A 27,552-nucleotide genomic window follows, 5' to 3' on the forward strand; every position below is an offset into this window, starting at 1 on the left:
TCCCCGCAGATGATCCAGGACCCTGGAAATATTATGATGCACCGCACATCATAGGGATCCCCCCTCCCTGGGGCTCCCTGCAGTCTGGCCGTTGTGGTTGAAAGCAGCCGTGGCTGCCAGACAATCAGAAAAACCCGGTTAAGGGAGTGCTTGCTCCCTTCACCTCGTTTTGAAGGGTGGCTCTTTAGGTGGGTTGGCTGCAGTCTTGCCACCGGTATTGGCCCAATCCCAGTGGTTCACAATCAGGGGCAAAACGTGGCTGGGCTACCTTAGCCCGGTTTGGCACATGCATGTGTATAGCCTCATAGTGTCTCCAAGCAGGCTCCCAAGCTGGTTTTTAAGGTGTGCACCTCTGAAATTGGGGATGGGGGCAGGGGGGGGCAAATTGGGGATGGGGGAAAAAAACCCTCCAATAAGCACCAGTAAGCTGGGTGCCTGCTCTGGGGTGACTTTGGTTTCCCCCACTCATACACTCCAATTTTGTTGGTGCAGCACTTAAAAATTGGCTCGGGGTGGGCCTGGTGACACTTGAAGTTTCTCCAAATGAGCGGTGTGGAGATCCTGCAGGGGGTTTGTGGGCAGAGGGGGAGTGAGCCTGCAGGGGGTTTGTGGGGAGACTGGTCCACTCCCCACACACAAGCAGGCAGCTCACCCTGAGCAGTGGGATCAGCCACCCACACGATTACCAGCTCCATCACGGAGCATGTTGGGGCGGTGGGGATCGGGGGCCTCCCAACCCCCGGAAATCCCAAATTTTTGTTGTTCCAAACATTGGCTCCGAGTTTAACAGAAAGATATTTAACATAAAGACATTGTTTTCAGAGCAGGCAGTTCAAGAGATTAGTTTTGCATTGTTCTACATTGGGACATTTTTCTTTCCAGTTTTGTCACAGTGCCTTGGCACTATCAGAGCTTGAGCATCCACATCTTCTGATACTTATAGAGTTATTTCATCAGTTTTGGGTTTCTAGACTCCTTCAAAATATCAGAGTCGGAGTTAGAGTTGGATTTTCTGACTGGAAGATTACAAAGCCACCCTAAGTGGTGCTGCGGGGAAATGATTGACCAACAAGCGGAAGATTGCCAGTTCGAATCCCTGCTGGTACTATATTGGGCAGCAGCGATACAGGAAGATGCTGAAAGGCATCATCTCATACTGCACGGGAGATGGCAATGGTAAACCCCTCGTCTATTCTACCAAAGAAAACCACAGGGCTCTGTGGTTGCCAGGAGTAAAAATCGACTTAATGGCACACTTTACCTTACCTTAACAAAAAAACAGATATGGTGATTCATCCTGCCTTGGGTGATTCATCTCTTCAAGGTTCAAGTTCTCATTCCAGGAGTGTTCCTAAATCCAGCTTCATTCCTGAATGCCCAGGTGGCCCCATAGCCAGCTGTGCCCATTCTTTAAGAAAGTGCCCTTTGCCTTTAATTACAGCTCATTGGTGCTACTGCGATGCTCTGAGCATGTGGCTGCCTTTGAAGACTGCTTGGAGACTGTTGGGGTTTGTGATTATTTGGCAAAGCACCAAGGAAGCTACCATTCCAGTTACAGAGTGCAGACTTTAGTTGTTGCAGCTATTTAAGTAACACACATGGAGATCGCTGAAGAGTCTAAACTAAATTGATTTATTGGTGAAATACATTTGAGATAGGAAATACCTGTCCCATCTATCAGCTACATAATAAATAGGTAGGGAGAGTGAGAGATGTTTCCATCTTCTCTCTAAGAGGAAAGGAAGAGGACTGACTCATGACAGGAAATACCCGAAAAGTCAAAAGAGGGGTCCTAGAGTAGAGGAAAGCAGGGACAGGTAAAGGAGATCCTCACTAGCTATCTCTATGCCCAATGACCCTGGTGGTCATTAGTGCAAAAGGTCATTAGTGGTCTTAAAGGTAAAGTAAAGTGTGCCGTTGAGTCGGTGTCGACTCCTGGCAACACAGAGCCCTTTGGTTGTCTTTGGTAGAATACAAGAGGGGTTTACCATTGCCATCTCCTGTACAGTATGAGCTAATGCCTTTCAGCATCTTCCTATATCGCTGCTGTCTGATATAGTACCAGCGGGGATTCGAACTGGCAACCTTCCGCTTGCTAGTCAAGCATTTCCCTGCTGCACCACTTAAGGTGGCTTTGTAATCTTTTGCAAATCAATTTGAGCCACATTGGGTCACACAGGAAACATCCATCCATGTATCTATCATTATTTTGCACCCTTAACAGCTCAGATCAGACAAAACTGTATTGTACTAACCATAGGCCATGACAGAAGAGCATCAATATGTACATCATAACCCTTAAGATCAATGCTATAAACATTAGCAAACTTTACAGTCAGTAAACTTAAAATGCATTTGCCTCAAGAATTTCTGATTATAATTGGCACAAGGAATGTTTACCATAGGGGATTAGAACTGCACATTTATAGTTACACTAGTACATGAGGCCCATCACTGATGGGCAAAGTCATTTTGCATAGATTACAGTGCAAGGAAAGTTTAAGAAATTAAATATATGTAATTGCATTTATTAATTGAATTGAATTTATTAACGTGCTTGGAAAGGCTAAGTAATAGAAGGTTTTTCCATCTGTTAATGGAACTGTCCTGGGGTAATTGGTACCCCCAATAAATAAATAAATAAATAAATAAATAAATAAATAGTGTTTGGGTTTTGTGTGGGGAAATGAACTCTACGTAGGACAGTTCCACATCAGATTAAAATTACACAAAGTTTTAGACCTAGGAAAGAACTGGACTGAGGCAAGGTTGAAGTTTCAAAAATCAAAAGAAGGGTTTAATGAAGGGAGGGGTACAGCAGAAAGATTTGTGGTTAAAGCCATCCTATTAAAGGTGTGTTCATCTGTAAAGAGGCATTTTAACTTAAAGTCCTAGTTGTATGAGTTCCCAGGTGGACTAGAGAAAGAGGCTTTAGAGAAGGAGGCAGCTGGATTTAAGAAAAAGGAGCAGGGATAAAGATGGGCCTAGTGAGGGGCAAACGTTCATATTACTTGAGCTTCTACTAGTGCAGAAACCTCAGAACTGCCTGGACAAGTGAGGGACCTCATTCCTCAGGGACAGCTCCGTCAGAAGCTGGGGTGAGAAGGCCAGAGGGGTTAGATTTATTTATTTTTTTATTTTATTTAATCAATTTCTATACTGTCCTTCCAAAAATGGCTCAGGGCAGTTTACACAGAGAAATAATAAATAAATAAGATGGATCCCTGTCCCCAAAGGGCTCACAATCTAAAAAGAAACATAAGACAGACACCAGCAACAGTCACTGGAGGTACTGTGCTGGGGGTGGATAGGGATGATAGAGTTGAATCCACGGGGCTGCCTTCTCCAGGGAACCAGCTTCCTGGGTTAGCGAGGAAAACTAGGCAGATTGGGTCCAGCCAGAGAACCAATCTGGAAATTGGCATGAAAAGCTGGACACAGCCTGATGGTGTGTGAGCAGCAGATTGCCCAAGCTGCTGGTGACTCCAAGGTGTGTGTGGGTTGCAAAGGAGCACACTGCATCATGGAACTGGGATTTGATATACTGAAGGACATGTCCTGGGGCAACATTCCAATTTACCTATTCTCTTAAGGTCGTTGTGAGGAATCTGAAAAGATCCCATGGTCTGTGTCTGCTGTGCTACACTACAACACCATGAGTAAATGATGATACAAATGGAGTGGAAGAACATGCAAACAGGGGCATTTCCTTCTGGGCAGATACACCTAGTAAACTAATCAGAGTTTTAATGGGTACATTTCTGGGTTCCGATTGCTCACTCCAGCCTTCTTTTGATGAGGGAATGCGCATTTGCGAAGTCATATCTGACTTCCCTGCTGAGATAATTGGCCTTTAGCTGGTTTGAAGCATCTGTGGAGTGGAGGTGAACCAAAGAGGGTCAAACGTGCAGAGAGATCTTGAACGGAGAGTTAACTGTTGCAAGTTAACTTTGGAAGTCTAATCAGGTATCCCAGCATGGGGAAGGTGAGAGGCGAGCTCCCTTTCAATTTGGCTCTTTTGCAACTGCTACTTCTAAGTCACCTTATGTGACATTCCAAATTTTCATCTCTTATAAGTGCTGTAAGCTTTGCCATCTCAGCATATTCCAATTTTTTTTAATCAACCAGTCTTCTTTTGAGGGCATTTTAGTGTCTTTCCATTTCTGCGCATATACTATCCTGACCGCCGTGGTTGCATACATAAAAAATGTTACATTTCTTCTAAAGAACTTTCTTTCAGTTATTCTCAGCAGGAAGGATTCTGGCCTCTTAAGAAATGTCACTTTAAAGATTTTCTTCAACTCATTGAGCCGGGTCTCACGATCAGTGAGACCCGGTTTGTGCAGCGAAGCAGGGAGAGTTGGCTAAGCCCGCTCTCTCCGCACACGAGCAGGGCGGGAGCCCTGGGTGGTCGGATCGGCTGCACACAATATTGCCAGCTCTGTGATGCAGCCGGCGGGGGCTGGGGGGAGTTGGCCCCCAGAAGCTCCAGCATGCCCTGCACAAGCACACAGGGCATGCTGGCGAGACCCCTAGAGCCGGGAGGAGGCTTTTCACCTCCCCTCCAGGGGTCTTCTCGTGAGTAGCCGCAGTGCGGAGCCACACCGCGGCTACTCACGATAAAAAAAAAAACAGGTTTGCAGAGCGCTTGCTCTGCAAACCTGGTTTTAGGGGAGGGGTACTTAGGCAGGTTAACCGCCTGGGAGCCACCGGGCTCACCTGTGAGCCCAGTGGCTCCCACGATCAGGCAAAATTGGGCTAGTCTCCCCTAGCCCGTTTTTGCCTGATTGTGGGAATAGCCCCATTGTATATCATAACCCCCAAAGCCTTTGCCTTCCCTCATGACCACCACATATGGAAAAAAGTTCCTTCACATTGTCCACATTTCCAACATTTGTTTGAAACATTTTTAAACATTAATGCTAATTTTTCGGTGTCAGATACCACCTATACATCATCTTATAATAATTTTCTTTTAAAGTATAACATGCAGTAAACTTTAAATCAGTTTCCCATAAATTTCCCCAAGCAGCCATATCTATATTATGACCCACATCTTGATGTACCATAGTTTTGTATAAGGGCAAGATAATATTAGCAGTTTTATTTTCAATCCCCTTCCTAATGATCTCTAGCATGGAATTGGCCTCTTCACAGCTGCTGCTCACTGAGTCGACACTTTCAACGAGCTGTCCACCACAACCCCAAGATCCCTCTCCTGGTCAGTCACTGACAGCTCGGATTCCATCAGCGTATACTTGAAGTTGGGGTTTTTCGTCCCAATGTGCATCACTTTACACTTGCCAACACTGAACTGCATTTGCCACTTTGTCACCTACTCACCCAGTTTGGAGAGATCCTCACAATCTGTTTTGGATTTCACTACCTGAAAGAGTAGTAAAATCTGCAAATCTGGCCACCTCGCTACTAACCCCTACTTCTAGATCATTTATGTTTGCCGGTTTGAATCCCCACTGATATGTTTCCCAGACTTTGGGAAACTCCTATAGGGCAGCAGCAATATAGGAAGATGCTGGAAGCCATCATTTCATACTGCGTGGGCGAAGGCAATGGTAAACCCCTCCTGTATTCTACCAAAGAAAACCATAGGGCTCTGTGAGGGCCAGGAATCAAAATCAACTTGATTGCACACTTTACCTTACATTACATCCTGCGGTAACTGTCCCACTGCCTACTGAGTGACTGTTCCCCAATATGCCAACAGAGAGCTCACAGTGCTGATCCTTTTGGATATAATTCTGATCCTATATAGGGAAGCCTGGCATCCATTTTGTTCCATCCTCAGCTGTAGTCAATAGTTGACACTAATTGTCTATTGTGATGGGTGGTCAAGGTGGCAATTCTGCTTTCACCCCACAGCATATGTTCAAATTTGGACCAGAACAGTCACAATACAGGATAATGTTCCAATCATAATTGATGAGGGGATTGGCCCCTCTGATCCGGAGGAAGTGAGTATTTGGAATCTAGATCCCTATCACCTCCATCAGCAGTAAATTAGGGATCCATAGACACAAGAGGCCCAGCAAAGATAAAACCCTGTCCCCTTAGGGTAGGTTCATTCCTGGGCGGATAGAGTCCAATAATAATCAGCCCAGATGAGAGGTCTTAAGATCAAAGTTTTATTTGCCCTTAAGAAGCAAAGGTACTGCCCAGCTATCGCTAAGAGCAGGACAAAGACTGATACAGAAACAGTACACTTTATACCCCAAATCGTGCATAGGAAAACAATTACCAAATATTACAGAAAAAGAAGCAGTTATATGTCATAGGTCATTATTCAAGTCAGTTCCCCTTCTAGTCTGGGAAAGGGTCTAGCGTTAGGTCATAAATCAGCTTAAGCAAGCAGTATGCCAGTCTGGTTTCTATCTTGCCTCTGCAGCTCTTGCGGTTCCCAAGCTAAAAATGGATCTCACTAACTTGTGAGAAACGAAACCTAAAAGTGAGACTTATTTCAGCATAAGCAGATACATGATACAAAATGGGCACATTCTTAATACAAAATGGCAATGCCTATGTCAAGCAGTTAACTTCTATATTCCAATATTTTGGGCATACATCAATTTTACCCTTTGAACCCAGTTTGCATGTTGTTTAGATTAGGATCCAAGTTCAGAGTCCCTTTTTGTTTTGGCTCACACATTGGCATGCCACAAGTATGAGTCACCCCCACTTAGGTGCTTAGGCATGGGGTGTGTGTGTGTGTGTGCGCGCGCCAATAGTTAAGCTTAAGTTGGGTGCATGCACACATGTCTAACACCCTTAGTTCCAGCAATGGATCCAGAAGGAGACTGGATGCCGAGCCAGTGTGGTGCCAGCCTGCCATGGGATGGAGGAGGTGCAATGGCACCATGCCTTTCCTGGGAGATGACACCACCCTGAAGCAAGCCTTTGCCAGCCGTTGCTCCAGAAGTTCCTTTTGCCAGTCGTAGGATGGAGTAGTCATCTTGGAAGAAGAAAAAATGCCCCCTGTCTGAGAACTGCTTCGCTGTTGCCATGGGAAACCTGCGTGCCTGTGCTTTTGGCTGCTGATGACATCACTACTCTGCCAGGTGATGGGATGGAACGTTCATGCTGTGTCTCTGGACGTTTTTGCCATTTGCGTTCCTGTGAAGTGTCAGAGACACAAGCCGGTACTGCTGCTAGTCAAGCAGGAAAAACTGCCTCTTGGAATTGGCATGGACTATACGCTACACATAGCCGCCACTCCTGAAGCTATCAAAGCTCTTTTCTTCCATATTTGCCCCCTCAAGAACTGCCTGCTTGAACTATTTTCCAAATGTATCCTGACAGTTGGAACTCCTCCCACACTGGAGTTCTTCTGCAATAGACTATCTATCTATCTATCTATCTATCTATCTATCTATCTATCTATCTATCTATCTTATACCCATGGCTAATCCCAGGTATGGCAGCTTTCACGAGAGTATGTGATGGGGATGGGGGTGGTGGTGGAAAATGGTGGCAATAAGCAGGTGGGTGGGCAGGCAAAGAAAATGGCTGTGAATGGCAGTGGCCGGCCAAAGGAAACAGAAGTGGTGGAGGTAGGTGGGTGGGCGGGAAGAAGATGACCAGCGGGTGGGGAAGAAGACAGCAGGCGGACAGGAAGAAGATGGCAGGCGGGGGTGGGTGGGGGAAGAAGGTGGTGGGTCAGGTGGGGGAAGAAGGCAGCGGCAGGGGGGTGAGGGGAGAAAGTGGCAGCAATGAACTAGGGGCGCAGATGCTCTGCACTGGATCAGCTAGTTCAATATGATTTTTTAATAGCTCACAACCTTCCCCAAACTTCATATTGCAGTACTTTGCTTTTTGGCTATATTGTTTAGTCCCTCATTTTTCAATTGCCTTGTATCCCAATTTTTTTAAAAAAATAATTTTTGAATTTTGCCTTAATTCATTATTGATTGCTAGTTAATATTTGTATGCTTTTTTAGTTATATTTCTACTTTAAAGAGACTAATATACTCACCATTTTGCTTTCTCCCACAGAAAATACTCCGTCAAGTAGGTGTGGGAGAAGCACCTTGTTACACCGACTTGACGGCACTTAATCAATCAATCAAAATTCACACATTGTGTTATAACTCAGCAAAACTGACCAACAATGGTATCCTTTGAGATTCTCCGGAATTGCCCTAGTCAAGGAAAAGGGTCAACTGGAATGTCCCCTCAGGAAATGTTTTAGGCTTTAACTGTCCCTGGATACTTGAGTCAGTGTGCTCCATACAGGGTTCCACTTGGCTTCCAGTGTTCTCCCCTTGGTCTCCAGTGCTACTCACTTGGTTATCACTCTCTTATTCCATTGTACCCCTTACCCTCAAATAAAACCTTCTCTGTTTTTGAATTTCTCTCTCTCAGTCAGCCATTCATTTTCCTGTAACCAACACTTTGCATTAAAATTTATTCTGATGTGGAACTGCTCCACTCTGAGCTAATTTCCCCACACAAAGCCCAAATCCAATTTTTTGGGGTGTTTACCAATCACCCCAGGGCAATCCCATTAACAGATCTCTCTGAACCCTTTCAATATGGAGGGTACTAAACTTTAATGAAGGCATATTATGTTCCTACAAAGAAATAATCCCATCAGATGAAAGGTTAAAAAAATAAAACAAAATAAAATAAATTCCAAGGCCTGCTAAGCAGAAGGAATACAAGCAGAAATGCCTGCATTCCCTGCAACGGAGGCTGCCTTGAATTTACAGTTCATCCCTTAAGCCTCTGGAAAGCAATAAGCCCTGTATTCATTCCAAGGAATGATCTGTCCCATCAGAAGCTGTGGTTCTAGTTCAGAGTTACATGGGACAGAAATCTTCACCTTATTTAGCAGTTAAGATCAGATTTCATCTTTAGATTTTGCCATTAGATGCTCCTTTGTATTCAGATCAGGCCTCAATAGAATCATTCATTCATTCATTCATTCATTCATTCATTCATTCAATTTCTATACCGCCCTTCCAAAAATGGCGCAGGGCGGTTTACACGGAGAAATAACAAACAAATAAGATGGAACCCTGTCCCCAAATGGCTCACAATCTAAAAAACAACAACCCATAAGATAGACACCAGCAACAGTCACTGGAGGTACTGTGCTGGGGGTGGATAGGGCCTTTGGGAATAAAGATGCAACCCAGCAACCCAGCACTGGTGGAAGGAACTAGAAAAGATTGTCTGCTTTCCCCATTACTTTTTAAGGAAAGGTTGGAAGGCTCTTGGAAAAAATAGAACAATTTGGCCAATTGGCCGGGTTTTATATTAATAAGAGTAAAACAAAGGTGTTGACAAAAAATATGGACCAGAAATCCAATGTGCGACTTTATGAAATAAGTGAATTGAAAGTGGAGAAGAAAATCAAATATTTGGGTGTCTGGTTGACAAATACAAATTCTTTGTTGTTTTCAAATAATTATATTAAAATATGGAATACAGTAAAAATTGATTTGCAAAGATGGACTAGAATGAACTTATCTTTAATGGGAAGACTTTCAGTTGTGAAGATGAATGTCTTACCTAAAATGTTGTTTTTCCCCCAGATTATTCCTATAATCAGTACGTTAACCTGTTTCAATCAATGGCAAAAGGACATCACTAAATTTGTATGGCAAGGGAAAAGACCAAGAATTAAATTTAAAAATTTAACAGATGCTAAAGAAAGAGGTGGTCTTACCCTGCCTGATTTAAGGCTGTATTTTGATGCTGTTTATTTATTTGATTTGTATACCGCCGTTCCAAAATGGCTCAGGGTACTTGATCTGGAAGGATTTGATAGAAGGTTTGGCTGGCACTCATATTTGTGGTATGATAGAGGCAAAGTGCATAAAGACTTTCTTAATCACTATGTAAGAAGGAGTCTGATGGGAGTGTGGGCAAAATATAAAAAATGGTTGGAGTGTAAAACTCCATTATGGGTATCCCTGATTGAGGCTTTGGCACGTAAAGAGACAAATATGCAATCTGAATGGGGTACCTATAGGGATTTGTTATGTTTTCAAGAGAAGGGCTGTAAATAATTTTTTTTGAATGAAATAAAAAATTTGGTTAGTAATTGGTTTTGGTATCATCAGCTAAATGAAATTTATAAAAAGGATCTTAAAGTTGGATTTGTGGATCAAATGTCGAGATTCAAGAAGGAGCTGTGTGAAAATGATGAAAGATTAGTCTCTAAGATGTATAAGTTGTTGCTTTTGGAGGGAGACAAGAGATGAAGTGGTTAAAACGACTATGATAAAATGGGCTCAGGATGTGGGTCATAATATAGATATGGCTGCTCGGGAAAAATTATGGAAAACTGATTTAAAGTTTACTGCATGTTATACTTTAAAAGAAAATTATAAGATGATATATAGGTGGTATCTGACACCGAAAAAATTAGCATTAATTTGCAATTAATTAATTAATTAATTAAATTAGCAATGATTTAAAATGTTTCAAACAAATGTTGGAAATGTAGATAATGTGAAGGAACATTTTTCCATATGTGGTGGTCATGCGGGAAGGCAAAGGCTTTTTGGGATATGATATACAATGAGTTGAAGAAAAATTTTAAAATGACATTTCCTAAGAGGCCAGAATCCTTCCTGCTGGGAATATCTCAAGGAGAGTTCTCCAGAAGAAATTTAACATTTTTTATGCATGCCGCCACGGTGGCTAGGATAGTATATGCGCAGAAATGGAAAGACACTAAAATGCCCTCAAAAGAAGACTGGTTGATAAAAAAAATTGGAATATGCTGAGATGGAAAAGCTTACAGCACTTATAAGGGACAAAAATTTGGAATGTTTCAAAGAAGATTGGGAGCCATTTTTATTTTACTTAAAGAATTATTTTTCTAATATAGACTTTTCAGCAGGGTTTGAAATATATTAATAACAGCAGGTTGGGTTGGGTAAAATCGAGCAGTAATGGGGAGTATGTATGTTTTGAATTATTATAGCAATAGTTATATGTATAGTTATTGTGAACCGCGCAGATAGGTAAGCGGGAAGTCAATATTTACTTAATTAAATGAATGAATGTAATTTGAATGTAAAGCTATTGTAAAAGCCAATAAAAATTTTAAAATGCAAGAAGAAGAAGAAGACGCAGCAGCAGCAGCAGCAGCAGCAGCAGCTGTGGTTCCAGTTCAGAGTTACAAGGGACAGAAATCTTCACCTTATTTAGTAGTTAAGATCAGATTCCATCTTTAGATTTTACCATTAGATGCTCCTTTGTATTCAGATCAGGCCTCAATAGAATAATGAAGCATTTGGGAATAAAGATGCAACCCAGCAACCCAGCACTGGAAGCCAAGATAGAGAAGACCTGTACAGCCACCATGTATTTCCCTTTTGTGCTCAGGTAGGTGGGCACAAAGGACACCCAAACACTGCAGAAGATCAACATGCTGAAGGTGATCAACTTGGCTTCATTGAATGCCCCTGGCAACTTCCTGGCTAGGAAAGCCACTGTGAAACAGACGGCAGACAGGAAACCCATGTAGCCAAGGGCCATATAAAACATGGTGACAGACCCTTCATTACATTGCAGGGTGATCTGTCCAGGCTGGGAGTTCATGTCAGAGTCTGGGAAGGGTGGAAAGGATCTCAGCCAAATGATGCAGATGCCAGCCTGAATACTGGAGCAAGAAATGACAATGGAGTTGGCCAAACTCTTCCCCAGACATTTCTTCATCCTGTTCCCTGGCTTTGTCGCCATGAATGCGACCACCACAGTGATGGTTTTTGCCAACACAGAAGAGATGGCAACTGAGAAGATGTTGCAGAAGGCAGCTTGTTGGAGAAGGCAGGTCACCATCCCAGGCTGGCCAATAAATAGAAAGGAGGACAAAAAGGAAAGCAAAAGGGAGACAAGGAGAATGTAGGAGAGGTCCCGGTTGTTGGCTTTGACTACTGCAGTTTCGATATGTTTCGTGAAGATTCCTAACACAAAGCCTGTGTTAAGAGTCAAGAACAGGGCCAATGAAGCTAAGCTGATCCCCAATGGTTCTTCATATGTCAAGAACGCTATACCTTTTAGCACACATTTATCCCGGTTCTCATTTGGATGCTGGTCTTCTGGACACTTCTGGCAATGGTCTGCATCTGAAATGGATGAATGATTAGAATTATGGAAGTCTAGCTTATATTCGTAATGCTTTGTGTCATATAACAAGTCAACTTTTCTTGTAGATAGGTGGTGGTGGTGGGGAACTTATATCACTGCTCTGGAAACACCCTTATTCATTGAATCAATTTTAGGGATGGAAAATACAAAAGACAAGAAAGGATCCAAATTCAAGGATGTCTAACATCTTTTCAAATGGTTCCTGAGCAAAGTTTTTCCCATTCTCCAAATATGACTCTTTTCTCTGGAGTCACCTACCTTCCTGAGTGGAGATTGTCCCTTCTGCACATGGAGAACAAGCATAGCAGCAAATGGGCTTTCCTTCCTGAATCTTCTTGGCATATCCAGGTTGACAGCTTTTGGTGCATCTGGACTGAGGTAGGGTCTAGTCATGCAAAAATCACAAAGGAAAAAGTCTTGGGTGGGGGAGGTTGCCATGGGAAATGAATCACAGAGTTCAGAAAGGACATAGGAACATAGGAAACTGCCATATACTAAGCCAGATCATTGGTCCTGGTCTGTACAGACTAGCAGTGGCTTCTCCAAGGTTGCAGGCAGGAGTCTCTCTGAGCCCTATCTTGGAGATGCCAGGGAGGGAACATGGTACCTTCTGCATGCAGATGCACTTCCCAGAGCGGCCCCATCCCCTGAGGAGAATATCTTACAGTGCTCGCACATGTCTCCCATTCAAAGGCAAACCTTGCGTAGCAAAGGGGACAATGCATGCTTGCTACCACCTGACAAACTCTTCAGTGCCAGATCTGGTTTACTTTCCATGTGATACCTTGCCCTTTTTGAGGGAACTACTTTTGATATGAGGCTGCATGGCATTGAAACCATTTTGGTGACCATAATTTGGCTGTTCTGCAGTGGCAGGACAGAGGGCAAAGGAGAATTGGAGGCCTGAAGCCATAACTACTCACTTTATGTGGGGCTGCCACTGTGCCTAACTCGAAGATTGCAACTGGTGCAGAATGCAGCAGCCAGGGTCCTTACTAAGGCGCCTTGGCGAGCACATGTGACACCTTTGCTCTTTCAGCTGCACTGGTTGCCGGTTGAGGCCCAGGTTAGGTTTAAAGTATTAACTCTAACATTTAAAGCCCTACATGGTATGGGCCCTCCATACCTCCAGGACCGCCTTGTTCGTTATGTCCCCCGCTGGGTCCTGAGATCAGCCACAAATAATACCTTGGTGATCCCGGGCCCTAGAGATATTAGACTGCAATCAACAAGAGCCAGGGCCTTCTCAGTAGTGGCCCCGGCTCTATGGAACGATCTCCCGGACGATCTCAGAGCCCTCCACGATCTGTTGGCCTTCCGCAAGGCATGTAAGACTGAAATGTTCCGTCGGGTGTTTGGTTGCTGAGATGGCTGGTCTTAGAATGATTATGTGATCCATGGTCACTAGGTTATGTTGGACTTAGTACTGTATGGGATTGGGGTTATGATGTTATGTAAGATGTATTTATATAATTGTGTTGTTATATGTTATTGTTGTAAGCCGCCCTGAGTCCTTTGGGAGTAGGGCGACATATAAATCTAAATAAATAAATAAATAAATAAATAAATAAATAAATAAATAAGAGAGAAAACACTGCTGTGATGTACATTGTGTTGTAAGGATTATGCACAGATGGATGTTTTATTTGAGACCTAATATGGCTCCCATTAGTTGAAAATGGAACTCAAATATCACAGATCTGGTTGTTCAGAGATGGGGTGCAGCCCGCTTTGGATGGAGCAGCACTACTCTTCAAAGATCACGTTCTCATTCTGGAGGGCTTCCTAAACCCAGTGTTGCTCCTGGATGCCCAAACCGATGACCAGAAGCAGGTTATGCTGGTGCCCCAGCTGTGCACCTGCTATTGGAGAAAGTGGACTTGGACTTGGCCATCCATACATTTAGTTACAGCTCTTTCTGTGCTACTGCAATGTGCTGAGCAGAGGGCTGACTTGGAAGACTGTTTGGAAACTGCAGCTGCTCCCAAATGCAGATGCTCAAGTTGTGACTGGGGCCAGTTCTGACTGCAAGTACAGCATTAGTTTGGATGTTGGTCATTCTCCTTCCCGGCCCCCTCTTGCTGCATCTTGTTTTGAGTGCTTCTGTATTTGAGATTTCAGCATGTAAGTTGATTGGGCAGTATTCCTATCCCTTTTAATGCTACATGTAGTCCACAACAAATGGTTAAAGCTTTACAGATGTCATCAGATATAGAATGAAACAGATAATTTCCCCTACCTTCTTAAACTGCAAGGGCCATACAATGGCTTCTGGATGAATGGTGAATTTTGCATCAAGGGATGCCTGTCCTTTGATGCTCCCAATGGTTACTCGACCTTTAGTTCTATTGGGGAAAACCACCCAATTCACAATATCAAAGCCGCCTGCTGACTCCCCATTCTCATCCACATACAGGCTCTCCAAGGAAGTGTTAGAAAATGTTCTCAGAAAAGCATGAAGCTAGAATAGCAGGAAAACCAACAGAAAGCATGAAACTATTCAGGATATTTCAGTCCTGCTTGCTTTGACCTCTGATCATTTATGAGTTTGGGACAGTACCCATCCCTTCTCAACTTCTAATGATTCAATATTACTTTTAATCACAGTCACAGTGAAGTTGAGATCTACTCCCAAGGCCCCCTTTTCTGCTTCAGCATCTTGGAGATGACTAGCCTTAGCAACATTCCACGTATAAGTTTGGCTTTGTCCCTTAAGGAGGATTTTGCAAACAGATTCCTGTCCTACAGTCAGGCAAAGTGAGGGAGGCCACGTATCTTTTTTAAGACATTAGTGTAGGGACCCAGGGATGAAGACCATACCAGTAGGTTCATAGCACCATCTGCCCACACAGAAGTAAACAAGTACTGATCTCTACCACCGTCCAAAAGGGAAGAGCAGGCAAGGAAAAGCTGGTCTATATGACCTCATACACCAGCCTTCCCAAGACAGATTTTCAAAAATCACCTAGTCCTGAGTGCACATTTCAGAATCCACCTTTCGGTTGCTGCCTGTGACACTTTAAAGAGGCTTGAAGCCAAACACTCTGGGCAATAGTTAGAGAAATTCTTCTCCCTCTCCCATAACACTAGAACCAGGGGTCATCCCATGAAATTGATTGCCAGGAAATTTAGGACCAACAAACGGAGTACTTTTTCACACAACACATAATCAACTTGTGGAATTCTCTGCCACAGGATGTGGTGATGGCCAACAACCTGGATGGCTTTAAGAGGTTCTGGATAATTTCATGGAGGAGAGGTCTATCAACGTCTACTAGTCGGAGGGCTATAGGCCACCTCCAGCCGCAAAGGAAGGATGCCTCTGAGTACCAGTTGCAGGGGAGTAACAGCAGGAAAGAGGGCATGCCCTCAACTCCTGCTCTGGGGCTTCCAGTGGCATCTGGTGGGCCACTGTGTGAAACAGGATGCTGGACTAGATGGGCCATGGGGCTGATCCAGCAGGGCTGTTCTTATGTTCTTATATACCTGAAGGGTGAGAGGCATGTGATATATTATGGCCTGACCCATGGGTGAATTTTGACCAGGGGATACATATTTGGAGAACTGGGCAAGGTTTTTCAGGGTTCCTTGCTGCCTAGTTCAACCCAGCTGCTGGAACCTCTGTCCTGCAGATCAGCAGCTGGTGCTGGTGGTAGGGTTTGCCCAGGATTCAAGTTCTGGCTGATGCTAAAGGTTAGGGCCATAACAGGATGCACCATGATAGGACTAGGCAGTCTCAGAAAAAGTGAAATATCCCATGAAGCAAACAGAACCAGTGATTTACCCCCTGATTAAGGCACCTCCATGTACTTGAGGTCTAGTTTCAGCATAGGTTCCTTTGCTGCTGCACCAGCAATGAGGAGAGTCTGAGTTCACTGAAGAAGGATTGGGTCATCCCCTGGGCAGCTAGGAAATATTACTGGATTGTGGGGGAGTGGGGGTGGAGGGAACCATAGGAACATAAGTAAATGCCATCTACTGAGTCAGATCATTGGTCTATCTAGCTCAGTATTGTCTTCACAGACTGGCAGTGGCTTCTCCAAGGCTGCAGGCAGGAATCTCTCTCAGCCCTATCTTGGAGATGCCAGGGAGGGAACTTGGAACCTTCTGCTCTTCTCATAGCATCTCCATCCCCTGAGGGGAATATCTTATAGTGCTCACACTTCTAGTCATTTGAAGTCACAACAGGGGACAAAAGGAGGGATCTCCATTATAAGCCTCACATATTGGAAAAGTGGAAATCTGGATCCAAGGTAAATCTTCAGAATTGAATAAAGGCCTCAAATTTTCAGTACTGCTATCTGGAAGAAAAAAAGAATACCTGCCATGGCTGTAGATTTTGAAATCCCAATCCATCCCTGCCCACCATCATCATCCACTTGGGTCGAGATGAATACGCAACATTTAAGGCATGTGCCACAGTCTGGACACCGTTGTAGACACTGTAACTGTCTTGGGACAGGACTCTTTCCAGCTCCTCTTGGGACAAAGTCTCCAGATTCACATTTTCTCTGCATCTTGTCCAGCCTTTTACAGAGAACATGTGCTTTGCATATGAACAATGAAATGTTTCTTTCCAAAATTGTTTAAGACCAGAGGACAGTGGTCGATAGTACTCATATTTTGTTCTTTTGTTCATCTTCATTATAAAGGAAAAAGAACCATGGATGTATTGGAAGGAATCTAAATCATATTCTAGAATCATGTTGATGTCTTGAAAAGCTGTTGTGATCCAGACTTTTTCATCAATTATGTTTAGGTCCCTCTTCAGCATTTCTTGTATCACCGATACTGGAATAAAAGCAAAGCCAGAGTCCCCATAGTAAACGAATACATTGACTTGTCTCCACATCACGGATGAATCAAAGGGAAATGAATATGATTTCAAAATTTGTAATGGCAGTCTTTTAGAAAAGGCAGCACAAATCCCTTTCCTGATCAGCATAGGTGTCAATGTACTTATGAATCTGTCTCCGTTGTCATTGTCTGGAGCAAAGAGAGCAACCCATGTCCATCTGAAGTGCAGGAGCAGTTTCACAATTCCCTCATACTGGACTTCTTCTTTTGGAACCGTCCGGTAGACAAAAGGATAATGAATTTTATTGCTAAGCACATGAGCAATGGAGCCATAACTGACCTAACAAAAGGAAAAGATTTGCATTTTGTTTCCTTTGTTGTTTTGTTTAATAGTGAATACAAAGATTGAACTTGATGTCCTGACAGTCCTAAATAGGAACATGCTTGCCGTTGCAACCAGAGGGGTAAGTGTTGGGGGGATTCCTAATACATGGTGAGGACAGTTAGCCATACACAGAACAGCAGAATCTACGAATGTAGAGTTGGAGGATCTGAGAAGTCTTCCAGTCCAACCCTTATGCAGGGAACTGCAATAGCCGCACTGACATATTACCATCCACCCTCTGTTTGAAAAGCTCTCATGAAGGAGAGCCCACCACTGCATGAGGCAGGCTGTTCCACTGTCCAGCACTCTTACAGTTAGGAAATTCCTCTGAATGTCCAGGCTGAATCTGCTTCCTCAGAATCATAAGAACAGCCCTGCTGGATCAGGCTCAAGGCCTATCTAGCCCAATATCCTGTTCCACTCAGTCGCCTGCCAGATGCAGCTAGAAGCTTACAGAGACAGGAGTTGAGGGCATATCCTCCCTCCTGCTGTTACTCCCCTGAAGACAATCCCAAGACATTGGTTCTAGTTCTGTTCTCAGGAGAAACAGAGACCAAGGTCCATAAAGTTTCTATGAAGTAGAAAACTCCAGATATTTGAAGACAGCAGTGAAATTTCTCCTTAGTCTCCTTTTCTCCAGGTAAACCTGCTGCTTAACTGTTCCTCATCAGAACACTACACTCAGTCCACAGTGGATTGTGGAATATGTGGAGGCTGGGATAATGCATCCCAGATACTGGGGATCTGCAGTGTTTGTAGCAGCACGGATCATGTGGGATTGCAATCACAGTCTGCACTTCCTACCAATGTGGGATGCTGATCTGGGGGAAAGGTATGTTTTGCATAGCCTTCCCCTCACCTGCCTGCCACTTTGGTTGTGTGAATAAAGCCCCCTTTATGTGGGCTTGCTAGTAGCAGAGGCATTGGTGGATGCTTAAAAGATCTGGGGCTCAGGAACACAGTTCTCTTGAGATAATTAAACACAATCATACTCTGTGAAGAATCACTGTGTGTGTTCTTTAAAGCTGGAAGCAGTAGAGAGCAAAGTGAGACTAGGAACTCTCCCCTCCTGGAAGAGGTTGTACAGGAAGTAGGTGGCTGATGAGATTTGGGTCTCTGAGCAATTAGGTCAGGGCCTGTGCCCCATGGGCTACCCTCTAATGATGCCCCCGGCCAGGACAAACTCCTCTTTCAAGCCATTTTCCACTTTCTAGCTTCTCTTAGCCTTTTCTGTTCTTCTGCCTCACTTTTTGTTGCCCTTATCCCCCTTTCATGAATTCTCTGCAGAATGGGATTATATTGAAACTTATTTTCTGTCTCTCCACATCACACCTTTCATACCTGTGGGAGTTTGTAGATGCCTGACATGGCTGAAATGTGGATGGAGATGTCCGATTCAGCCCCTTCAAAAACAACCAACGGGTGATCCCGTCTTCCACATTTGTAGTTTGGAATATTGTTTCCCCCACCAGATAGGAGATCGACCATGGCATCGGAAGCGGTCCGTCCATTAAAATAGGTCTCATAGATGTTGTAGCCCAGAGTGAGGTTGGGTAAGAGGCTGGAGTCCTCATTGATGTCCTGAATGGTAAAGAGGAAGGATAAAATATGCCAGTACCTTGGTTTTGTCACCCTGCAACAGGAGAAAATATCATGTTTGTTGGATATGGAGTTCCAGTGCATTGACGTTTTGCACCAACTATCCTAATGACCACTAGGGGCATTGGGAGTAAAGACAGTGAGTAAGGGTCTCCCTATCTGTCCCTACTCTTTGACCCCTGATCTGACTCTTCAGCACTTCCTGTGCTGAGTCACAACCCTTCCTTTCCTCTTACAGAGAAGATGGAAACATCTCTCTCCCTCCTTACCTATTCATTATGTAGTTCTTTAGATTAGGGTTAGATCTTTCCTATCCAAAGTGTACGTAATAAAAAAATACTTAGTATTTAGTTCTACAAGAATCTCCATGTGTTTTCTCTAAATAGCTGCAACATCTAAACCATCCTCTTCTACCTACTCTGTAACTGGAGAGTGTGCTCTCTTCCTTAGTGCTCTGCTGTTTATCTATTGCAGGTAAAGTTAACAACCCCCAACAATATTTTCATCTGGGGGTGTTTTGGATAGAGAAGGGCTCACACTTGGTTCCCAGCACAAAAGCAGAGGCACCATGTGTCTATGCTAACTCACCCCATAGACAAATGAGGATCCCAGCAAAGGCTCCAGGAAGGGAAAACAAAGCTGGGTCTGCCGGCAGTCATCTTTGCCATGGAGTCCTGAGCCTAAAGGGGCCAGGCAGAGGAGATCTGCTGCTGTAGGTACAGCAGAAGATCTCCTCTGCCTGGCCCCTCTAGCCTTGTGATTCCATGATAAAGACATCCACCAGCTGTCTGAAAAAAGTTTACAGCAAATTCCACACAAGATCAAACTCTGAGGTAGTTTGTTCTGAGTAGGGGTGTGCATGAATTGATTTTTTTTGTTTCAGTTTGTACCCAAATCGAAAGACCCCAGATTTGTTTTGGGTCTGAATCTCCCCCCCTCCCAATCACACCAGATTCGATTTGTACTCAAATTTTCCAAATCTAAATTGGTTCGGATTTTTAAAAAGGGTCCTGGGGCCAAAAGAATGGGGTGGGTGGTAGTGTCCAATGGGTGGAAGCTACCACCTAAATTTCAAAGAAATTGGGCAAAGTGGGAATAATGGAGATTTCATCAACCTTAGTTATAACTCACTGGAGGGGTGGCACCAGGGTGGCCCAGAGTGGGTTGTGGTGGGTGGTAGTGCCCAATGAGTGCAAGGAAGCTATCACCCAGGTTTCAGAGGAATCGGGCAAAGGGATGATTTTTAAAGAATTTTTGAAGTTGGCATGTCTTTGGGGCAGATTTGGGACAGAAAGGGGGTTTCGGGGCCAGAAGAGTGGACCAGGTGGTAGTGCCCCAATGGGTGCCTGCTACTATCCAGATTTCAAAGAAATTGGTGAAAGGGGTGATTTTTAAAGAATTTCTGAAGTTTGTGCATCTTTAAGCTCCCCCCCCCAATAGGGAATAATGTTGATTTCAGAAGCCCCATAACTCCACTGGGAGGGCACCGGGATGGCCCAGAGTCAGTGGTGGTGTAGTGCACATAGGGTGCCAACCACCCTCATACCCACAAGCCCATGAGGCACTGGGTTTTGTTGTTTCTGAAGTGTTCTGAGAGTAGGTTCTCTGGTAGCAAATGAGAGTGGAGATAGAGATTTACCAGGAAAAATAAACAGAAAATAAGAGGTGTGGTGTTCATCTAAGTAAGAAGAGTTGGAATGTGCAAGTTCAGAATCAGAGAAGCAGACATCACCAAGTAGTTGCTTACGAGGAAACTTTGGATGAGGGAGGCATGTGAAAGATATATGGCTGGAATATACCATACTTGGGAGATGTGATTGCATGAATCAGGTGGTCTCCAGGCCTGTAGTAGTTCATTGCTTCATGTTGATCCCTTACCAGATTCATTGGGCATTTTGACAGCAGCATTCCACAGGCTGCATTAGGCAGAAGCAGAAACACTAGCAGGAGTGAGAGAAGCCACAGGCTCATTCTGGCTCTTTCTGCCACAGGCAGTCCTTTTTGTCACAGCTCTGAAGTCTATTATCAGCTCCTTAGAGGAAGTCAAAACCCTCTTGCAAGACTTAATTTTTGAGTGATTTTGCCGTTGTTTTAGAGCCAAAGTGGATTATTTGGACTCCTGGACCAGCAGAGCCCCCACCTGGCCAGAATCCTAGCCCCAGGGCTCTCTGATAGAGGAGGTATTTATGCATTTTTGTTTCAAGCACAGTTGCCTAAAATTACCTCATGCTGTTCTTGATTCTGATGTTGATGCTACAGTTTCCAAAAGAACTTTGAAAAATCCCTTCAGCTTTGGCAAGAAGAAGAAATCACTGTGATTTTCATAATTATAAGGTGAAGCAGAAGCTCTGGACACAGGTGTAGAGCTTGAGCAAAACATGTTTGTAAGAACTCATGTACTCTGAGACAGGTCAGGGAGGGGGAAGTAGGCTTGGCTTGACCTCTTTGTAGGAACACTGGTCACATGATGCAACTCTGATGGCCTCCAGAGGGAGTCAGAGAAACCCGTGGATAGGGATGTGCACAAAACCAGTTTGCCCGGTTCGGTTCGAATTCGAACCAGGAACCCACTCTCTGGGCCACCCCAGCACCCCTCAAGTGCAGTTATGGGGCTGCTGAAACCTCCATTCTTCCCTATGGAGAAAAACCTTAAAGTCAATGGTGGGGTGCTGGGGTGGCCCAGAGTGAGTGGTGGTCTAGTGCAAAGAGGGTGCCAACCACCCCCATGGGTTGCTAACCCATGGGGTACTGGGTTTTGTTGTTTCTGAAGTGTTCTGAGTGTAGATTCTTTGGTAGCAGATAAGATTTTCAATGACAAACCATGAATCCACTTTCATTGCTAACCTTAAAGACACATAAACTTCAAAAATCACTTAAAAACTATCCCTTTGCCCAATTCCTTTCAAATAATTCTGATAGCTTCCTGGCCTCCCTTGGGCACTACAACCCACCACACTCTGCTCTAGGCCACCCCTTTCCCCCCAACGTGAAGCTATACATTTGCTGACACCTCCATGCTTCTTTATGGAGGAAAACCTTAAAGATGCGTAAACTTTAAAAATCACTTAAAATCACTCAAAAATCACTTAAAAATCCGCCTTTTGCCCAATTCCTTTCAAATAATTCTGATAGATTCCTTGCCCACCCTAGGAACTACCACCCACCACACTCCGCTCTACGACAACCCTTTCCCCCCGATGTGAAGCTATACATTTGCTGCAATCCTAATTATTCCCTATGAGGAATTCAAAAACACTTTAAAAATTCACCAATAATCAGAGGAGTGTCCAATTGCCTTGGGGTTTTGTGGGCGGTAGGCACCCCTGTCTGTCTACCACCCACCACAATTTTGTGCCCCTAGGTGCTCCACAATAGGGGATATGGACTGGTTCTGATCCCATTATACTCTATGAGAAAAATAATTGAAAATATTTCAAATATTCATTAAAAAAACCGTAGTACTGTCTGATTGCTTCAGGGTTTGGGTGGTTGTTGGCACCCATGGGTGCTCCACAATAAGGTAAAATGGCCTGGTTCGAGTCCCATTATACCCTATGAGAAAAAAATAAAAATAATTTTCAAATATTCATAAAAAAATCGTAGTACTGTCCGATTGCTTCAGGGTTTGGGTGGTTGTTGGCACCCATGGGTGCTCCACAATAAGGTAAAATGGCCTGGTTCGAGTTCCATTATACCCTATAAGAAAAAAATAAAAATAATTTTGAAATTTTCATAAAATATCGTACGAGTGTCCGATTGCTTTGGGGTTTGGGTGGCAGGTACCCCTGGGTGCCAGCTACCATCCTACAAATTTTTAGATGTCCGAACCCTTTCAAACCAGTTCTAACCGGTTCGAATTGAACCACCCCCTGGTTCGGTTTGAATTCGAACCTGCAGCTTGAACCTGATGGCTGGTTCGGTTTGAATTTGAACCTTTGAACCACCCTGGTTCGAATTTGAACCAGTTCGAATTTGAACTGGTTCGCACATCCCTACCCGTGGATGATACGAGGACTATCAGTGGCTATAGGCTTAAGCCACAATAACCAAATAGATCCTCCAGGTTTTGAGGCATTCTACCTCATTCCCCATGTTTCCCAATGGGAGATCTTTTCTGCATTTCCTGGGACATTAATGAATTTCTCTGGGGCTTTGAATTTTTGTGGTATTGTGGCCAAGGACTGGAAACTACCTATGGAAATTGTATGTTTCTATTTTTCATGATTTGTTCTGGGAATTTGATAGCAGTGAGTGAGTGAATGAGTCCGTGTGTGCTTGTAGTTTGCAAGCATGTTAACATCTTACCTCACTGTGATTCTAGTCTTTTTCTAGCTCTATGGGGTCTCATTCCCCATATATTCCAAAGGGAGACATTGTCCAGACTTTCTGGGACATTAATGTCCAGGCATTGCAAGGTTGTTAGGGACACACACACACACACACGGAAGGTCACACAGACCCACACACAACAGGATGGCAATCTCATAAGGCTATTTTCCATGAGAAATGTGGGCTAAAAACATTTTGAAATGCCTCTATTGGCCATGACAGCCCCTTTTGGCCCTGCCTCACCTGCACAGCACCTTTCCATCTTCCTAGTTCTATGCTTTAGTTTTTATCCTAACACATGATGCAAAGGGACGGTGCAGTACAAGGTAGTGGTACTGAGTGCTTTGCAAGCCATTTGGAATGGTCCATCCACAGACCAAGGGTATGACTCAGGATAAGGCTGCTACACATGTTCCATCTTGGTGGGATATGCATGGAAGTAGACTCCACTAGTAGTCAACATATACACTTTGAGGAAATTGACAAGCCAAAATAATGTTAATGGCCTAGTAGGAGGACATAAACAATGAGGCGATTCACACGACCAGTCATACTTGAGTAGAAGAGGGCTATCACAACTTGGCTGGTCGTGTGCACCGCTGGTATCACTCTTGATCCTCTCCGTAGCCCAGATTTGGGAACTGAGCTAAAGGTGAGGTAGGAGTATTCCTGCACCCTTCACATCTCACACCTGTGTCGCGTGGGTCCTCAGACTGCTGGCAATCATGCTTACCACAGAGCCAGGGCCAAAGAGCAGCCCAGCAACTGAGAGATTTCCCAACGCACTGCACTGCTCACGCTGTGCATTGTGGGAGATCTGGCAGCTGGGCTTCCTTGTTCCTTCCTCTCGTATGGCACACTACTACCTGCCCCGCCACTGGTATATAGGCACACGGGCAGCAGAATCCTCACTGGGTCCTGGATCATGTGGGGGAAGATAGGTAGGATCCTGCCTCCCATCCAGCCCCCCCGCCTTGTCCAGCCCCTAAGGTACTGTGGATGACCCATATCCTGCTTCTCCTCCAAGGAGCCCAGAGCAGTCTCCTTCCTGCCTGTAGCCACTGCCGCCACGCCCCATCCCACCGTTGGCAGCGGCGTTCTTTACAAGGCAAAAGAGGAAACTTACCCCCTCTACCCACAGCCACTGCAATGGCCATACAGCAGCACTTTTTTTAAAAAAAAGGGGAAAATGGGTGGGTTTTGCCTATAGGTGGCAAAAAGCTTAATCCACCCCCGGCCAAGAGACTGCCAAGAGTCTGCAACAGAGTTTTTTCCTGTAAAGTGCAGCTGAGTGAGACAGCATGGATGCAGACAGCATGGATCCAGAGGTGAGCAGCACTGCCTTCTCCAAGCGAAATGGAAGGAATGATGGATTATGAACAAAGGGTTATGCAAATCAGGGACAGGCCTTCTCCGTTGCTGCCCCAAGGCTTTGGAATGTGCTCCCTAGTGAAATAAGAGCCTCCCCATCTCTCACATCTTTTAAAAAGTCTCTAAAGATGCATTTGTTCACCCAGACTTTTAACTGATATTGTTTTGATTGTTTTAATGTTGTTTTTAGAATATTGTTTTGAAATTTTAAATTGTCTTTTAAATTTCTTGCTTTTAAATTTTTTGTTTTTGTTTTTAATTAATGTTTTACTTTTAATCTTCTCGTAAACCGCCCAGAGACGTAAGTTTTGGGCAGTGTAAAAATATCATAAACAAACAAACAAACAAACAAACAAACAGAAGCCCTTCTGATGGCAAAAGGACTAAAAGGAGTTCTCACAGAACCATGACCTCTGGGCTGCCCCAAAAGAGTGGGATTCATAGAACTACAGAGCACAGGGCTTGATTCACTTGGATGTAAGTAATGACTTACTAATGAATTCCAAAGAGACTAAAGTTGCTTCTAAGGTATGGGACCAATTGAAGAGGCAGTATGGCAGAATCTCCCCCAATGCTGCTGTTCTTTTGATTCAAAAGATTTGCAAAATGCAGCTGGAAGAGGGAAGGGATCTTTCAGCCAATATAAATGGAATACAGGAGATGCACTGATTACTTAAAACTTGAACTGGAAACTGTAATTGCATACTTGCAAGATTTCAGCTTTAAACATGGGAAAATAGATCCCTGCAGCAGGATAATATACTGCACCCTTCTATAGGAGACACATAGTTTCAGCTATAACAAACGGCATTCATATGATAGTTGTTGTGAACCTAAAGGCGGCAAAGGTGAAGAGAAAACTAAACCAGGAAGAGCTGGTTTACTATGCTGTCACAGTCGGTGAAAACAAGAGGAAAGGAAGAAGGATTTTTCTGACATACAGAGAAGCAGGTAGCATGCTGGCTTTGAGAAGCAGGACATAGACGGAGGCAGTCAACGAACCAAGACTTACAAGGGATTCTGGAGCACTCTAAGCCTAACCCCTGCTAACTTGGCAAAGAAGCACCTTTTAACGTGGTGATTCTCTTGATTTAACAGGGGGAGAGTAACTGGCCCTCTCCACCCCCAGCACAGTACCTCCAGTGACTGTTGCTGGAATCTATCTTACATATTTTTTTTTTTTAGATTGTGAGTCCTTTGGGGACAGGGTTCTATCTTATTTGTTATTTCTCTGTGTTAAACGCCCTGAGCCATTTTTGGAAGGGCGGTATAGAAATAGAATAAATGATGATGATGATGTAGCAACCAGGGATGAAAAGAATGCTTTTATTATTTATTCCAGAGCTAGCCAAAATATACTGAATTCTCCTGATCTGTTTACTGATTGGGGCAAAAATTAAAAAGTTCCTGTTGTTCTTACAAATGGGAACAAAATTTATTCAACAGTGAGAAGAACTGCAGAACTGCAATGCAGGCAATCTGATGGACAGATTGAAAGAATTTTTATCCAGGATGCTCTCTTAGTCCTTGATATGGACAGTAACCTAATCTTTGTGGGACATGGAGTCAATAAAGGTTGCCAAGTAACATTTGAGGACAAAGTTTGCTATGTTACCAAAGGTGATGATTTAATTATGACAGCCTATATGTGTGAAAATGGGTTTTTGGGCTGGATGGCCTCCTAGCATTGCTGACCATGCCATGTAACACCTTCCTCTCTGCACTCCTAGCGATGTTGTCTTACAACTCAGCTTCCACAAATAGACTTACGGGCTGAGAAATCTGCTGCCGCAGGGCACACATCCTCACTGGTGCTTGTGTATGGGTTTTCTGCTCACGGCCAAGGGCAGCCATTCATTTTAAACATCCCCTGCAGGGCATGGGAAATAATGGGGTGGGATGAGATGGGTGGTGTGGAGTGGGGTGATGTGGTATAGAATGCCATGCCATGCTATGCCATGCCACGCCATGCCGTGGCACAGCCTAGCATGGCTTGGCATTAGAGTCAGTGGAGGACACTCCCACTGTGATGCATAGTAAATCAGAAATGCATAGAAGTTCACAGCTTGACATAAGCAATGCCATTATGTTTAACTAAACTCAAGGATCTGCTCTGCTAGAAGGATGCTTACTACTGTGTATTCTCTCTGGTAGTTTTCCGTCCCCCACAGGTTAGAGTGACCATGGATTTAGAATGTAGAACAATTTTAAGATAAGGCTGTCTGTCTGCCTGCGTGCATGTTTGTGGTTTATTCCCTAATCTTAGCAAGTCATGATGACGTATTTGCTATGTAGCTGAACAACATGTTGTTCTGGAGAACAATTTTAAGAGTATAAAATGTATGCTCTCTGCAATAGTCCTTTGTCTTGTTTTGAGCATGAGCCAAACAATACCATTACTACTTGAGAGTAAATAAACCTTTGATCTTGTTATCTCGTCTGGGCTGATGATTATTGGGCTCCATCTGCCCAGGAACGAACCTCCTTATTGGGGACAAGGTTACCCTGATACATCAACTGTCCCTCCATGTTTTGTGCCAACTCCCCTTAAAAGTTTTTCTGGGAGTGGTGAAGTGCTGCCACCCCAAAGCTGCAGTCCTTTCTGCAAAGTGGTACCTTCAAGGGTCTGCTCATGCCCCTTCCTTCATTGCCCATCACCACAGCCAGTGATCTTTCTCAGGCCAGCACACGTCCCTGCCAATAAAACATCGCCCACAAGGAGCACATTCAGAAGGCAAGTCTGGCCTCCCCTCCCCTCCCCTCCCCATCTAGCAGCAACCCCACCCCCACTGTCTTCAGCTCCTACTAGCCAATGCACAGCCACCCCTGAAAGGGTTGTCAAGACAAATTTAAGGAGGCCTTGAGCTCTAACTTGTTTCCCGCACCCCACCACACTGTCCCCCCCCACAAATAACACCATCACCACCCCGAGCCACTAACCACCCATTCCA

At 44.2% G+C, this 27,552-nt stretch overlaps 1 protein-coding gene across 1 annotated transcript in view; it reads right to left on the reverse strand.

The window, feature by feature from the left end:
* Window positions 1-6,958: 6,958 nt before the first annotated feature.
* LOC128346277 (vomeronasal type-2 receptor 26-like) overlaps window positions 6,959-27,552 on the reverse strand; it is a 389,368-nt gene continuing 368,774 nt past the window's right edge. Inside the window, exons 7-8 of the transcript XR_008316871.1 lie at window positions 12,027-12,098; window positions 6,959-7,128 (exon numbers count right to left, since the gene is read on the reverse strand). The gene's annotated coding sequence lies outside the window, so the exon portion shown is untranslated. The remainder of the gene's footprint in view (window positions 7,129-12,026; window positions 12,099-27,552) is intronic.

The sequence above is a fragment of the Hemicordylus capensis genome, chromosome 2 (assembly GCF_027244095.1).
Source record: "Hemicordylus capensis ecotype Gifberg chromosome 2, rHemCap1.1.pri, whole genome shotgun sequence".
Taxonomy (NCBI): domain Eukaryota; kingdom Metazoa; phylum Chordata; class Lepidosauria; order Squamata; family Cordylidae; genus Hemicordylus; species Hemicordylus capensis.